General features: G+C 35.8%; 1 protein-coding gene across 3 annotated transcripts in view; it reads right to left on the bottom strand.

Annotated features, from left to right (window-relative positions):
• Positions 1-15,500, bottom strand: part of LOC113502027 (beta-arrestin-1) — a 66,311-nt gene that overhangs the window by 33,248 nt on the left and 17,563 nt on the right. For 2 of the 3 annotated variants that reach the window (XM_026883387.1, XM_026883389.1), the window contains exon 2: positions 10,735-10,798. The exons of the other annotated variant lie outside the window; for it this stretch is intronic. The gene's annotated coding sequence lies outside the window, so the exon portion shown is untranslated. The remainder of the gene's footprint in view (positions 1-10,734; positions 10,799-15,500) is intronic. 3 annotated transcript variants of the gene reach the window in all.

Here is a 15,500-nt window from a genome sequence, read left to right as displayed (position 1 = left end):
AAAGGAGACACTTTAATAAACAAAGTAGACGAGTAAGTAAAAATATTGATATCCATTTAACAGTCGCAGAAGATTAAACAAAATACCGAATTCAATAACCCTTATAGCATTTCATTCCGTGGAGTAATACCTACGGCGTATAAACGTTACGACCAATTACCTTACTGAAGATGGATGTTTTAGACAAATTAAAATGAATATGTGTCTGCATACATATGTATGTCGTGTGTACTTTAAGTCAGTTCAATAACATACCATATTAACATAAAGTTGGAATACGATCGTAATTTATACATATTACAAAGTCAACATACTATGTTCAGCTATGTTAAATGAAATCTTTGTAACAAAGCGAGCACGAGAAAACGAGAATATAAACACACTTTTGACTGTTATTAACATTTGTAGCGGTTATGGCGTGTGTCGAGTTGTGGGGCTCCCCCAAAAATGGTTTAACCCCATGAGCTAGTCGATGCATGCATACCGCTTGCAAGCATAGGCCTGCTAACTTCCATCTGGTACTTACCTCAAATATCATTCCAAAGAAATACTCTGTAATAATTTATACACTTATAACCGCATTTTAAAGTAGTCTGGACTTAAAAAAGAGACCGCGATCTATGAGTTTGTTTCGACAATTCTTCTCAGGGTAGTCACAGTCGGATAAGAAATCGCTCGATCGCAATCGATGTCATTTTATAGAAGAAACAAGAGACGTTTTTTTACGACCGTGTTTTGTTTCCATCGTGCACAGTTTCCAATAATAACGTGATCTGTAATATATTAGGTAATATTACATTGACGCAATGCTATTGTTTATAATGAATAAAACAAGGAAAAATAAATATATAATCATAATATATAAGCACGTACACACTGATTATTTAAATATCCTTATATTGTTGACTGAGATAGGTATTCGCGGTGGCCTTGCGGTTCTAAGTATAGAATCGTATGCACGAGTTACAGGTTCAATCCCAACGCAGGCCAAGTACCAATATGACATTCTTAAGTTACAAGTAGCTTCTTAATATTCTAAGATACTATTGACAAACGGTGAAGGAAAACATCGTGAGGCTACCTGGATTCCAAATACAGGAATCTGAAATCGAAAACCAGTTGTGAACAAGCGTGGTGATCAATACCTCAAATCTTTCCTACATGGTAAGAGGCCTGTGCCCAGTATTAGGAAAAATATAGGCAGGTATTATATAATTTATGTAATATAAATTTACCTTTTTTTTGGTAAGGCCGGGGAATCCTCATGGACAGGTATTATAATATAATATATGTTATATAAATTTACCTTTTTTTTTTGGTAAGGCGGGTGAATCCTCATGGACACCCACTCCCTCGGGAAATGGGTAGTGTCAGACTTTTACTGACTAAGCCTGAACCGCCGTGCTACGTCATCCGCGTTTTTGTGTTGGTGTATGGCAATGCTTTGCAATCCTTCATACATGTAATATTTACCTGAAAATTCCTCTAAAATAATTCATCTAACTGGTTTTTGGATGCTTTAAAATCAGTTTCCGAGTGAAATATAATCATCATTTATTTAAGCAACGTAAGACCGAGGTATTCGCTCATTAATTCAAACACAGCTTTAATACCTTGTTAACACAAACGTGAAAATGAGAGATGAGATCGTGTGTTCTTGAGTAATGACTTTTCAGACTCAGTAATTATAGAGAGAGATCCCGTTGATGTATCTCTTAATATATTCAGAAAATTTTAATAACTTGTTTGCGGTTTCGAACGATCAACAGAGTAATTAGGAAACGTGTTCCAATGTTTATTTTGGAGTGGAGATAATAGTTGTTTTAAATAATGATGATATATTACAAGTATATTCATGTTACAACTGACAACATAGAAACATTTTGATGAGTAGAACGTTTTCTAGTGTTATTTTTAGAATCTATACTAATATATAAGGCTGAAGAGTTTGTTTGAACGCGCTAATCTCAGGAACTACTGGTCCAAATTGAAAAAAATATTTTTGTGTTGAATAGACCATTAATTGAGGAAGGCTATAAACCATCACGCTGCGACTAATAGGAGCGAAGATACAATGGAAAATGTGAAAAAAACAGGGCAGGTATAAATCATAACTTATATTTTCTGCCCACGGGGACGAAGTCGCTGGCAACAGCTAGTAAATAAATAAATGCGGACAACATCATATACACTGTTCTGAACAAAAAGTAAGTTGCTAAAGCAAAATCCGACCCTCAAAATACGAGCATGGCTCAGTTTGAGAGTCAGTGTGTTAATTTATATAATGCAGCTGTACAATCGTCTTAAAACCAAAATATTTTTTGTCACCTATGTATGTTGTTTGTACTTTTAAGAAGAAATAAATTATTATTATTATTATTATTTATTATTATTATTAGCAATTTTTACATTGACCCGACCGGGGATCGAACCCGGGACTTCAGAGATAGCGACACCTTGAAACCGGTGCGTACGCCACTCGACCACGGAGGTCGTCAAAATAAAATATTCGTCGGAATAGAATATTTAATTACAAGTCAAGTACCTAATTAGCGTCGAGAATGTTTGTTAGGTCGCGGTTTTATTTTGGTTTTCTGTGCAAAATATTCACCGAATTTTGTTAAAAATTATTTTTCGTCACTAAGTGAGCAACATCAGTGGGTATCTACTTAAGTATGAGACGATTAGCCATGCCCTGTTATAACTCAGGTTTTTATTTATTTTGAACGGCTTCAATCCAAACCAATTTACCCGCTCCTAACGTCTACGCGAAGTGCCTAATAAATTGCAAAGTATGAAACACATGAGCATTAATAAAACCATTAATTAAACAACGTCGTAACAACCACCACCTCAAACACATATTGAATCCTATTAACACAACAATAAGTTCGATACTCGCGTGAACTCGGGCTCAAGAGTAATATTAAACAAAATCTTAATTGAGCCATGGGATAATTAAGGCGAACATTTCTCGGGCAATTTTTCTCATTTAACTAAGTGCTAGTAAAAAGGGAGAGGGTGATTAAATGATTAAGATTACATTTAATTATGGGAAACTAAATCGCTTCGTTTAGGGAAGTTGTTTTGGAAATTGGAGCTGAAGCGAGTAATTTCGACAATTTGACCGAACCTAATTACTTACATAATAAACGTGACTCTTGGTTAGTGTATTGAGTAGATGGCCTATTTAGTGCGGTGGCTGAGATTGACTGATTCCCCAAGCCGTTGTGTCCCCACTGGAGTTTACCTTTTGCACTAGACTAAAGCTTATCTTATCTTGATTACTTTCTATATAAAAATGCCTGGTTTACAATATGGCACTCAAAAAATAATTTTAAAACTATCTTTTGATAACTACGTAAATTTTTAAACCGCGCAAATAATTTGAAATACTCTTTTATCGCTCCCATATAACACTAATATTATAAAAGTGTTTATGTGTATATTTTAGTAACCTCTTCATTCCCAAACGGCTCGACAGATTGCGATAAGATATGGTGAGGAGGTGGCTACATTTACCCTAAATCGTTAAAAGAAGATAATGTTCTTGCATATAACTGACATCCAGGCGGCAAGCAGGTACTTAAAACATAACCCTAATTCACTAAAAAGAAACCACAAAAAAACACAAGTAGAGTAAAGACACAGTATAATCACACGATCAGCTGATCATTCAGTCACAGTTCCTCGTTCCGCAGTCAGAGCGCGATTGAGTAACATTCGGTATACAATATCATTATCTCGTGTTAGCAACCGTCCTAGTTCGATTTCCGTCCCACATGTCATATCGCATTAGTTTGTCGAAGTCAACCATGTTTGTTGAGGAACCACTAAGTTTCGAAAGGCACAGAGGTCGATATAATACGAGAATATACATCTTAGAACTAACCTCTTTGCTTCATTTTCTTTATTAAGGCGTTTATTTATAAGGACATTTTCCTACGTCGCATTTTTTGTACGGAATATATAAAGTTAAATGAATAATGTCATTGAATATAAATAAACTCGAAATTCAGATCCAACAGATATACAACCTTCTGGACGTTAAAATGTTCATCATAAATTATTTACAAGCAAATATTGAAGGATTGAAACGTGTGACACGACATAATGTGGAAATAATGTGTAAATATTAAATCACGGCTAACATTCTCATGGAGGTCAATAAAACATGTTTGTAATTAATTTATTTTCAGTGTTGCATGAAATAACATCGATATATCACTGAATAATGGCAAACATTAATAATTCGATATTGCGATCGGCAATATGTTTTGGTTTTCACTGATTCATTCGCCGGCGACCCCTGTACTGGTTAATTGATTTGGCCAATTTATTTCAATTAAACATTGATAACCCGCGATCTGATTGGAGGCAGATTGTTTCTGGGATTACGGTCCTCATAGCTGATGACATCACTGCAAAACTGCATAACATTTTTACTCTACATTTAATATACATCCGAATTAGTACTAACTTTATTCTGGAGGCATGTTGTTAAATCTTTATAATTATGACGGGCGTCAGCTAGCAGTCGTCGATCTCGCTGTAATCTGTATCACAACAGCACAATCCTGTTTTTAAGTCAACAAAAGTATTGTGTTTCTTATTCCAAGCTATCTCTATAAAATTTTCCATTACATTCTGATATACACTTCGCTAAGCCAAAAGGTGTATCAGATTTATAGCCAAAGCCATCAGATCGTCCCTCACTAGGCTGTATCTCGTGAACCGAGATAGCTTGATAGTAATTTTCACAATTTTTATTTATATTTCTGCAGCAACTATAACAATAAATAAAGATAGAGATGCAAAACATACATTTCATAGTACCCAGAATTTTATTGATACTGATTTTTCTTTCCTTATTCGTAGGGAATTCTCGGTGTCGTGAGTCCAACTTGCACTTGACCGGTTCTATTATTTGGTAGTCTGATTGAAAGGTACGATAAATCAAATATTCGAAATTGCGAGCTCTCGTTATACTTACGTAAAAACAGTCAATTTCAGCATGTTAGGTAACTGAACGACTGTACCCTATTGTCGTTACCTAACCCAGTTTGGTTATGACAGGAGGATATCGAGGGATATCGAATAAACGACCCGAGTTATTATAGTTACGCCTGCCCTGGGCAGTTAGAATGTTGCTAACTTGTTGACTAGGCGAAACAGGCACAATGTAGAACTACTACCTACATTACTTTGGTAAATCAATAAATTGTTATTCAAGAACTTCATAATCATTTATCAGTAAGGTATTATTAGGTTTTGCTTATATCTAGTATCTGTATCTTAACTAATTTGTCGTTAGCCGCTGTTGCTAAATGACATTGCAATAGTTAAAGTCGTTCAATAGCAGTCAAATGTATGGAATTGACACTTTGTTTCGATATCCATACATTTTAATTTCCTATTGACGTCACCGATTGTAGATGTAAAGTAGCGAGGGTCGAGCGATATTTTAAAGCTAATCCATTGTTAACCTTTATTTGACAAGCAGTTATGTTAAGGTAAGATAAGTCACGAAAATGACAAATGATAAGCAGATTTTTCATCCAGATTCAGATTAAAAAATAGTAGATTCGTTTCCAACTCTACCGATGCTTCTGGTATAAGCAATAGAGTTGATATGGCCACTAGAGGTTTAAAAAATCGCAAGTTGCTCACCGCCTATTTATAACACCCAGCTATTAGCCGTACATTAGACCACACATACAAAATGCATTCAGTGGAAAATAAACTCTTTATTATGAAATCGATTAAAAACGCTTAATTGGTCAACTAGAGAAAGCGAACCCGTTGCTCGTAACTGGGCTGTTTTAAGTGGCTTGCGAATACCCTTAGAGATCCATCTCTGCTGTACCTAATGTTTCTATAGTGTTTCGTGAGTGCCACTTATAGACAAGAATCTGGATCGCACGTTAATGTTGTTAGATTGGTCGGGGAGGCTTGAGGAAGCTCCTCATTTCCTGTCGACATTCGTGTGTGTTAATATTCGCGCTGAACCGCGTTTTGCAGATACAGGTAACAGTTCTAAGAGGATGAGAACTGTTTGTTTGTCTGTATTGCGTACTTACTAGATAAAAGATATGTATGATATAGTCCCGTGAATTGCTAACAACAGGGATATTACTTTATTCCAAATTTTTTATTAAATAAATAAAGCTTTTCAAAACTGTTAGCAAAAGATATGTGCTGTCAAATGACGTCATCTAAATGACGTCCAGGTCTGTGGGTGTATTTAAATAAGGTCCTATAAGGGATTCATAATATGATGATTATATTAACAAGTCATATGTAACTCTGATAATCAGCATAATAACTTATTACATCTTGTAATAGCTCCCCACGTGGTATTAATAATTCAAAACTCAATCTTTCTACAAAATAAATTTGATAAAATTATCTTGAGGTATATTACTTTTTTGTTGCCATTTAATATCGCATTATAAAATAGTTCTTTTCAGTGCTTGCTGAAACAAAGCCTTCTATCAGCGAGGCTGCTAAAAGCTTTTCTCTTATATTAACGCAGTAATAAAAATATATGCTCATACTACTTCCCAAGCGTCCGCTCTTGCGAAAATTACTAGTTTTTCTTTCTAGGTAATAAATAACCCTTGTGGAAATGTAGAATACTTTCCGCTGTCGTAACATTCTCGCTTAGTTCCTTGAAAGTTTATTTTTTACTGAAATACTTTTCAGCTGTTTTGACATTAATAAGTAGACATCTTCACCTTTGACTTTACATGCAATTAAAGTAAGAAATCGATGGTTGATAACAGTACTTAATGGACTTTTTTATGCATGTGATCATGTGAATTTTATGAAAAAAAACTGAACATGCAACATATTAAGTTAATATTTAACTGAACAGTAACTTTTAGCAGTGCATAAAACCATTGCGTCATACGCCATTAAAAAAAATCTGGCATATTGAGCAACACATTAAAAAAGAACACTATCCGTAGTCTTCCGTCATATCCAATACCAACCTTTATTGATATCACATTAATCATAAAACATACAATATCTATCATTCAACACGAATTTTAACAAGAATGTTTGTAAACCCGCTCGAGCGTCATAAACGTTAATAACAATTAAATGTTATTGGCAGCATCGTATGTTTACACGATTCGCAACACGGCCGCGTAAATCCGTTCCTGTGTAACGTACGCGATAGTACGTCTTGTTAAAAAACTGGGGGCCTACCACGTAATTGTGGAAGCGAGATGGCATAATTCACGATGTAGAGCGACGTCTCTTTTCCCCGCGCACTCGTAGTATGTTCAGGAAAATACGGCAAAATTGGAGTCTTCAAAACATCTTTTAATTAAGGAAACGGGATTCGGCCTCTCTCTTGCACATCAGCATCTTACTTTAGGAGGTGGCAATAGACCCCCCTTGTAGTCTATTACGCAAGACGTTAACATCCTTGTACCGATTGTAAATGAATTACTGCTCGGTAAATCAACTCGATGCTGTCTTCCGAATGAAATAGTTTGCTCGATATTGGCAGCGTGCCTGTTGCGTAACTACTTGATGATTTAGTAACATTGTTTATGTATAAGGCAGAATATTCAGAACCGGGGGCTTACGTTACGCCTCAGAGTACTAAAGTTATAAAGGATGTCTCTCTTTCTCAACGGCAAAAATATTACTTTAAAAGTGGACCTCGTTTGTAGGAACTCCAAGATCTAAATGACGATTAAATATAATCTTGTATATCTCTAGAGCCGGTCGAAGTTCAAGAAGTTAATCGACTTCGTACAAAAAGCAAGTAGTAGGTACCCTTATTCCTTACCATGTAATATCGTTTTCGTTCGGATAAAGTATAATATTGGAAAATAAATGAGCAAGTTCCAGTTGTTCAATCTAGCAGTAAAGTTAAATCAAAGTGAATCATAACAATGTAGGTGTGTAAAGCGCTGTAACTCCGGAATACAGAATGTCAACGTCTAACTAAAACAACAATAGCGAAGTTTGAAATGTACGAGTATTGTCGGTCAAAGAGCTGCGGACTCGTGTGACGTGGATTACGGGGAACCGCCAAACTTTCTCCGTATTTCGACGTGAATATATATATCAGGGATTGGATATACATATAGATAAATATATTACTAGACTAGTGTCAAGGTCGAAAATCAAAAGTTTCTAGTTCGATCCGTTTTAGAAATAAATATCACAGCTTAGGTGTTGCCGAAGTTACGTTAGAATGTGGGTTCTACTCCTCATCTCCTCTTCGTATTGACGGGTTCTGAGAGTTAGAGAACAGAGTAGTGCACACGCTTGTGCACTATAATATGTCACTAGTGCCTAGTGACAGCCAACGTAGTACCTTAATAATACTTAATATCGTACCTGAGACTCGTTTTGAATTATTTTCGTTTACGTGTATTCTTCATCTTAACGAAAAATACTATGTCTGATTATGCTAATACTGACAAATTCACATGATTTCACACGCCGCTAATACCTACACCTTTAATTATACATATTGAGAATATTTGACCTATTTGATAAGATTGCAACAGAAAGACAATATCATAATAATATGTTATTTCTATGTTCGCCCAAACAGTTCTGAGTTCTCAAAAGTAAAAAATAATAATTACATACAAACAATAACACAAAGAATTTTTAAGTAATAATTGAGAAAAGATCTTAAAAGATTCCAAAAGAGATATAAACAATATTTCGTATAAAATAAACACAGAAAGTAATTATAAACTTTTACCTCAATGAATATTGATTTTGGAAAAGACTCAAAGTTTCCAAAATAATATTGACTGAACAAATTTACTTTGCGACGAAGATGAACGGACGCACTTTTTTAACCTATTTATAAAATTGTTATTTTGTCTACGCACGGGTCTAGAAAAATTGTAGATAAACAACATTTTAATCTTTAAAAAACCAACTGTTACGCATTGAAATGCAACTAAGATGATGAATGTTAATCTGTCGCTACTTTACCTGCACCTTAAAGTGGCAAAGTCATTTACAGTTATTTGACGGTTACAAATCTGAAATGCCTATTTTTCTTTTTTTTACGTTTTGTCAAAGTTCTATCTCTTCATACATTTAAAAAAAAATTGCTTGCATTCATTGCTTTAGAAATAGTTCTAAAGCAATGAATGCAAGCAATTTTTTTTGTGTGACGAATAATATCTTCAGTTTAATTTACAAGATAAATCATATCAATACAATTATTCGAAGGCTTTCTCCCACAAGAAACACATGTCCGATATTAAAGAAGCTCTATAAATGTGAACTAGATGACGTTGACAGTCCCTGTGTCAAGAAATCTCAGACAGCGTGTCGACAAAACTAAACGTCGAACTGTCACGGGCGAGCCAAGAAACGTCACGTCTTAATTATACTGAAGAACTAGCTTTCATTTGTCAGTACACCTCAACGTGATCGCCAAAAATGTTGCTAAAATAACACTCTTATGTTAATGCAGTAGAGTTGATTTTCGTAATTAATTGTTAGTGTGCACAAGCGGACTACTGTCCTATTTCAAACAGTAAACAGGTGACGAGTGAGTGGGCCAGCACATGGCGTATATCACAGTCGCACATTGTGTAAACGCCTGTCGCGCTGTGTATAACAGAACACTAAATCATGTATTATGTTCAGCGATTTGAATTGTAAACATCGGTAACGATAGACATGCGAATTAAATTAGGATTCAGTGCCTGTACTATGAGATCATAAAACAGGACTGTTCGTGTGGAAGCGAGGTAATAACCTTAACTACGCGTAACGTCGCGGTACGACAACAACAGAAACATCTTAAATGTAATACGCAGCGTTTTTTTGGGTTTTTAATAATCAAAGAATAGCCCTACTATTAAACCTCATAATAAGTACGGTAGCACACGATTTTGTGCCTTAAATTCTCATATGTAAAAGTACAAAAGCAAGATAAAGCTAAATTGATAACAATTTCACCGAAAATAGATTCTAACTTTAATGTACCCTAGACTACGTACGGTTAAGTTAATGTTCTTACTTTCAGTACGAAGAAAACATGATCATTAAAGTAAGTATTTACTGAAAACCTTCAGCATTCAGAACAACAAACCATTACACAGAAAATGATGTAACATGAACGAAATAGTTAAAATTTAAAGGTCAAACTGTTAGCAATTTTTGAAAACTTAAGTTATAAACAAAGGCTTTCCAGGAGCGACCTTCTCACAATTGCGTCATAGAGACTCAGTAACAAGTCGTAATTATAAGTTTCTATTACTATTGATATACTTGTAGTTGGAAACTTCGCGTAGATACAGAATTACCAATATTACGGGAACCTTAACAAATTGGGTAATCTCAAAATCAAAATGAAAATACATTCATTTGAATTAGGCTACTAAGTAGCAATTTTTGAATGTCAACTGTCAACAATTGACAGGACCCGGATTCGCCCACCCTTTGTCGCTAATTAAACAAGCTCGAAAACACACAGCTAAAATAGCATGGGAATTTAAAATAAATGTCGAGGTTGAACGTTTGTTTTTAGAATTATTTTCAGACAGTAAGATCCAAGATCTCTTTCGCAATAACAAACAAGGCACTTAAATCCAAAATACTCTTTCTAAAAACAGCTGTTCCTAAGTCATATTCGTCTTTAAGGGGATTGATACGACCCTTATCGTAAAAGCTTAGCTCACTCGTAGCCAATTGGACCGTCGACTACGTGAACAAAACCGTATAGGTACTTACGTTTTAAGGAGCGGCAACGCGGCGTGATTCGTTCCAGTTACTCGTCGGTAAATTGTGTAGAAACCTGTAACAATACGTAGCCTTATTGGTATATAGAGTATATGTTAAACGTATTACAACAACCTTCAGGTATACATGTAGATAGTCTTCGTACACATACGACAGCTATAGGCGATTCTAGGGTTACGAATCCAAAGGGTAAAAATCTGAGGCACCACTGTCAGTCCGTTTGTCCGTCTATCGCTGCGATAGCTAGATATTTGTTGCATCTCTGTTAACAATATAAACTACTCAAAATACAGATCGGCATCACGAGACATACTCGCTCACAAACAACAATACAACTGTTTACTCGCGCGTATTTTCACGACCGCTTGACTAGTTTCAGACCCAACCGGAGTCCTTAATCAAGAGCTGACGCTGCGGTGAGGTCGCCAGTAATACCTCAAATGGGTTATAAATATACGTGGGGAAACCGTTGTATCTTATAAGTATGAAACAACGTCACGAAAGGTACTATTCGAAAGCTATAGGCGATGAACACTAAATAACTAGGTGATTTTGAGTACCTACCTATTAAAATAAATTATAAGTACGGTAAAAGAACGACAAGGGTTGTTGAAGGCTGAATAGCAGCGCTCAACAACCCTTATTTTGCATAATGCTGACGTTTAATCTTCTTCCCAATTCAATATTATGCTTATGTACATAGGAGAGACCATGAACGACTATTAGCTTCTCTATAGCCAGATAAACAAATTTATATGCATCATAACATTTTTATTGATAACTGGATTTTCCCAGCGGGTTCTCTACTCATAACCTTACAAGTTTTCACCTTTATCCATCGAAATAGTCAATAGACGCTTGTTTTCTTTTTAAGTACCTACAAAAAAAATAGCTAGATCTGTATATCATTAACAGTGAGTTGTTTTTGAATCGCAAACATAAGAGAATTTTCACGTCATACATACGTATCTTCGTGGTTCACGATACAGGTTTTATTCGTATCCGCTTCTTATCATACAAATGGTGGTTCAATGTCAACGTAAAACGTTTTTCTATTTAGGACATGGCGTGCCCGCATCTTGATAACTGAATAGATAACATTCTGTCGACCTTTGCATACCAGGTGCCGGTATGACATTGGTTATAATGAAAAATGCCATAATACCACTATTTGTTGGCAAGGAAATTGTAGACAGAAATAAAAAAAGTGACAAGAGATGAAATGAGGACTTGTCAGGAGCAAATGGAAATTCGCGGTGTCTGCGTACCCCCTGAGACACGCGCTACTTTGTTTATCCCTAAAATAGTCAGTAAACAAGCTCAAATTCCAACTTAATTTGCCATTGAAAGACAAATAATGAGAGCGGTTCGGGTTACAGTAAACCTGAAAGATTAAAGGGCAAAGGTGAGGTTTAGGCGCCCTTAGTTCCAACTTAACACACCTACGTTTACAAAGCCTCGACACCTCGATATCTTTCCAAAGTTAAACGAAACCTCTCCCACTCCCCTTACCATTTAAAAATGTAGGAACGGTCTTAGTTATCAACCTAAATATGACTATTTGTACTCATAACTATTAATTAATGAATTGTAAACGTTCACATGAAATATCCCTACTAATATCATAAATGCGAAAGTAACTCTGTCTGTCTGCTACGCTTTCACTTCTAAACCACTGATCTGATTTTAATGAAATTTGGTACAGAGATAGAGTTGACCTTGAGAAAGAACATAGGTTAGTTTTTTATCCCGGACTTTTGAAGAGTTCTCTTGGAAACGCGATATAACCGACCTCGACGCGGGCGAAAAGCTAGTATAAATATATATTCGTATGAAGGCACCCACGTTTTATGACACCGTAAACTATCAATTATGTTGTGTATGTATAACATAATGTCATGGCGTGGTCATGCCTTGACGTGATTCATAATTCCAATAAAACCATGAAAATAGGCCGCCTAATTACATTTACATCGATTATATTTGACCTTAAATTAATAATGTACAATTTTTATGAAATGTGAGGGGAAGAAGATAATTTTACGAACATACCTATACCTACCATCAAAATATGTTTTTATGTTGCCCACTCTATGCCACTGCTGGGCTTCCCCGAATTCTCACATTTTAGCAAAATCGTATGATGACAAAATCCCAGGCACATTTATATATTTATCTGTCTATGATACGTCAAAAGAATAGTTCTATTTTTACAACTTTATCATGACCACATATCTCCAATAACTGCTCACATATTTCAACATTACATAACTTCGTATCAAGTGCAATTTGAGAGCGATATAAAAACATAACCGTTTCGAAAGACACCTAGATCTATAAGGAAAACCTCACATACTTATTAGACACTAATAAGACCTATTAAGATCTTAAAATGGTCAACTCGATACGTTAAAATACTAGTGACATTTTTGCACTATATTAATCACGGCTCTTTTCAAACTGCATTAATGTTCTTCATTTTGTTACTGGTATTATAATATAAATAAGTCGACCCAGTTTTCATAATTATTTAGGTATCCGTTATTTTCTCATAACTGCGGTGAGCGTAATTAATTTTGAACAACAATTATTCAATTAAAACTTCACAGGTAGGTAAGCAGCCTGATATGGACCGTGCTTATCTGCAGGTCAGCTAACGATCTAAGTTAAACATTATATTTTGACGCTGTCTGTATTATCCCCTTTTCTCTCCGACATCATTCAAAATAATTTTATCCATTTATTAGTAAGACGGCAGATGTTGACACGTTGCTTGTATTTAATATACAGTGTAATATGTACCTTTGACTATGTACATCCGACTGAGAAGTTTACCCACCGCTGATCAATACCATCCTAGTAGGTAGGTGCGATCTCTTACAAACCAATAACCTCAAAACTTTCTTCCATCCATCACGATCTCTGCCTCCGCAAGTATTCTGATTAAAGAGCTAGGTATTTAATATTACACATACGTCACAACCGCTTGTTATTAGATTTCCTCCACATCAATACGAGGCGCAGCTTTCACCGGAAAAACCAATAACCTACCTCCCTTTAGATGAGGGCTGGCATAAGCGTCGCTACGTGAGGCCCCGCACGTTTTGGGCACAGGGCATAAATAATATTGTCGTGAGTTACGTTCAAACTTTATTAAATTGTTACATACATATTCATGTTCAACGTTGAAATTATTAAATTTAAGTGAAAATCTAGGATTAGAATCCTTATTTGCATAGTTTAGAAGGTTTAAATAGTATATGGAAATGTACATGTTCGAATACAGAGTCAACTTTTACAAAAATACCACTTGTTGGCCCGGTGGGACAGCTGACAACCCTGCTCAAGACTCCTCGTACGACGTACCTTTTACATACAATACACTCAAGGATTTTACTTTCCCCGATTTCTTTCCCAAGAGTCAAGATAATCCGTATCCCGATTTTTAGTTGCTTGAATATAACTGGAATATAATGTGAGTATGTTTTTCCGCGATGAAACAAGTTTGGAGTCGTTTGAAGTTTTCCAACGCATTTACGTCATATACTCACAAATCGAAACTTAAATAACCGGTCACAAGGTCGAACAAAGGCATAGTAATAATATACAAATCGAATGTCGCTGTTTAAAAACATGCAAAGAAAGGTTGATGCATGTTTTTATTTCCCTCTGGGGAAATAATGGCTGAAAGGTAACATATGTAGTACAATGGTAGGAACCTTCGACCTCCCACGTATTGACCGAGCGCTTTTATACTCTGTTCACGCACAGCAAACGCATAAGAAAACGACCTCGCCGGATAAACACTAGTGACGCACAACAACTTGACAGATGATTTAAATTGTATGCACATTGCATGCAACGTTGAGAAGCAATGAACGCGCATAAAGGACACCATTTTCCTTGGTAAGAAAGTCGCAACAGGTGGAACAAGGGGGCATTGTGCGCGCTTTACAAAAGTCATCACCTTCACGAATCACTGCAGTCACGTTGTTTGAGAAAACCTGCTCGGCCAATCTGTGTCGGTCATTAAAAGCAAATCTAGAAGAGGTAAAACTAATGTCTTACACAAAGTTTTCTAAACTTATTCAAGTTCATCTAATTCTAATCTAAGTTAGTAAACAGTCAACCGAAATCTAAATAGTCATGCAATTTCAAATGCCAAAACAAGTACACAGAAATGATTAATCGTACCACGAATTGCTATTATAATTTTGGAAAATCTCATTTATTTTGAGACCGTTGGAGGTCATTTCGTTGGAAATAATTTGTATAAAACTTTGGGCCTTCGGGCTAAGACCCTTAAAACTTGTACCTTACAACATTTCTACTAGAATATACCTTTCTTTTGTTGCGTATTATGATTGAAAAAAATCGTGTAATAATTTTCTCGATCTTACCAAATCAATTCGGTACATGTCAATACTGGCTAAGTTCCTAAGTTGGTATTCAAAAGTAGTTTAAAGACATATCGATATGGTATCAGTGGCGAACAATCAAAGTGATATCAAGCCATAGTGGGTGCGTACGCGCCGCCGCGCCGTGTAACTGCGCAACATGCGCCGACACTGGCATTTATCAACAGCCGGCGTATGGCCGCATGCACTGCATCGCGTAGATAACGATACTCGATACTCTACGAATATGCATTACGATAGATATTATTAGGTCATCTGTTAGCTTGGATTGTTTTATTATAGAACTCGCGGCCCGCCCGCACGAGGATGATGCTAACACTAATGTACATCAAGATGAAA

The sequence above is a fragment of the Trichoplusia ni genome, chromosome 16, assembly GCF_003590095.1.
Source record: "Trichoplusia ni isolate ovarian cell line Hi5 chromosome 16, tn1, whole genome shotgun sequence".
NCBI lineage: Eukaryota > Metazoa > Arthropoda > Insecta > Lepidoptera > Noctuidae > Trichoplusia > Trichoplusia ni.
This window is presented reverse-complemented; position numbering and strand designations above follow the sequence as displayed.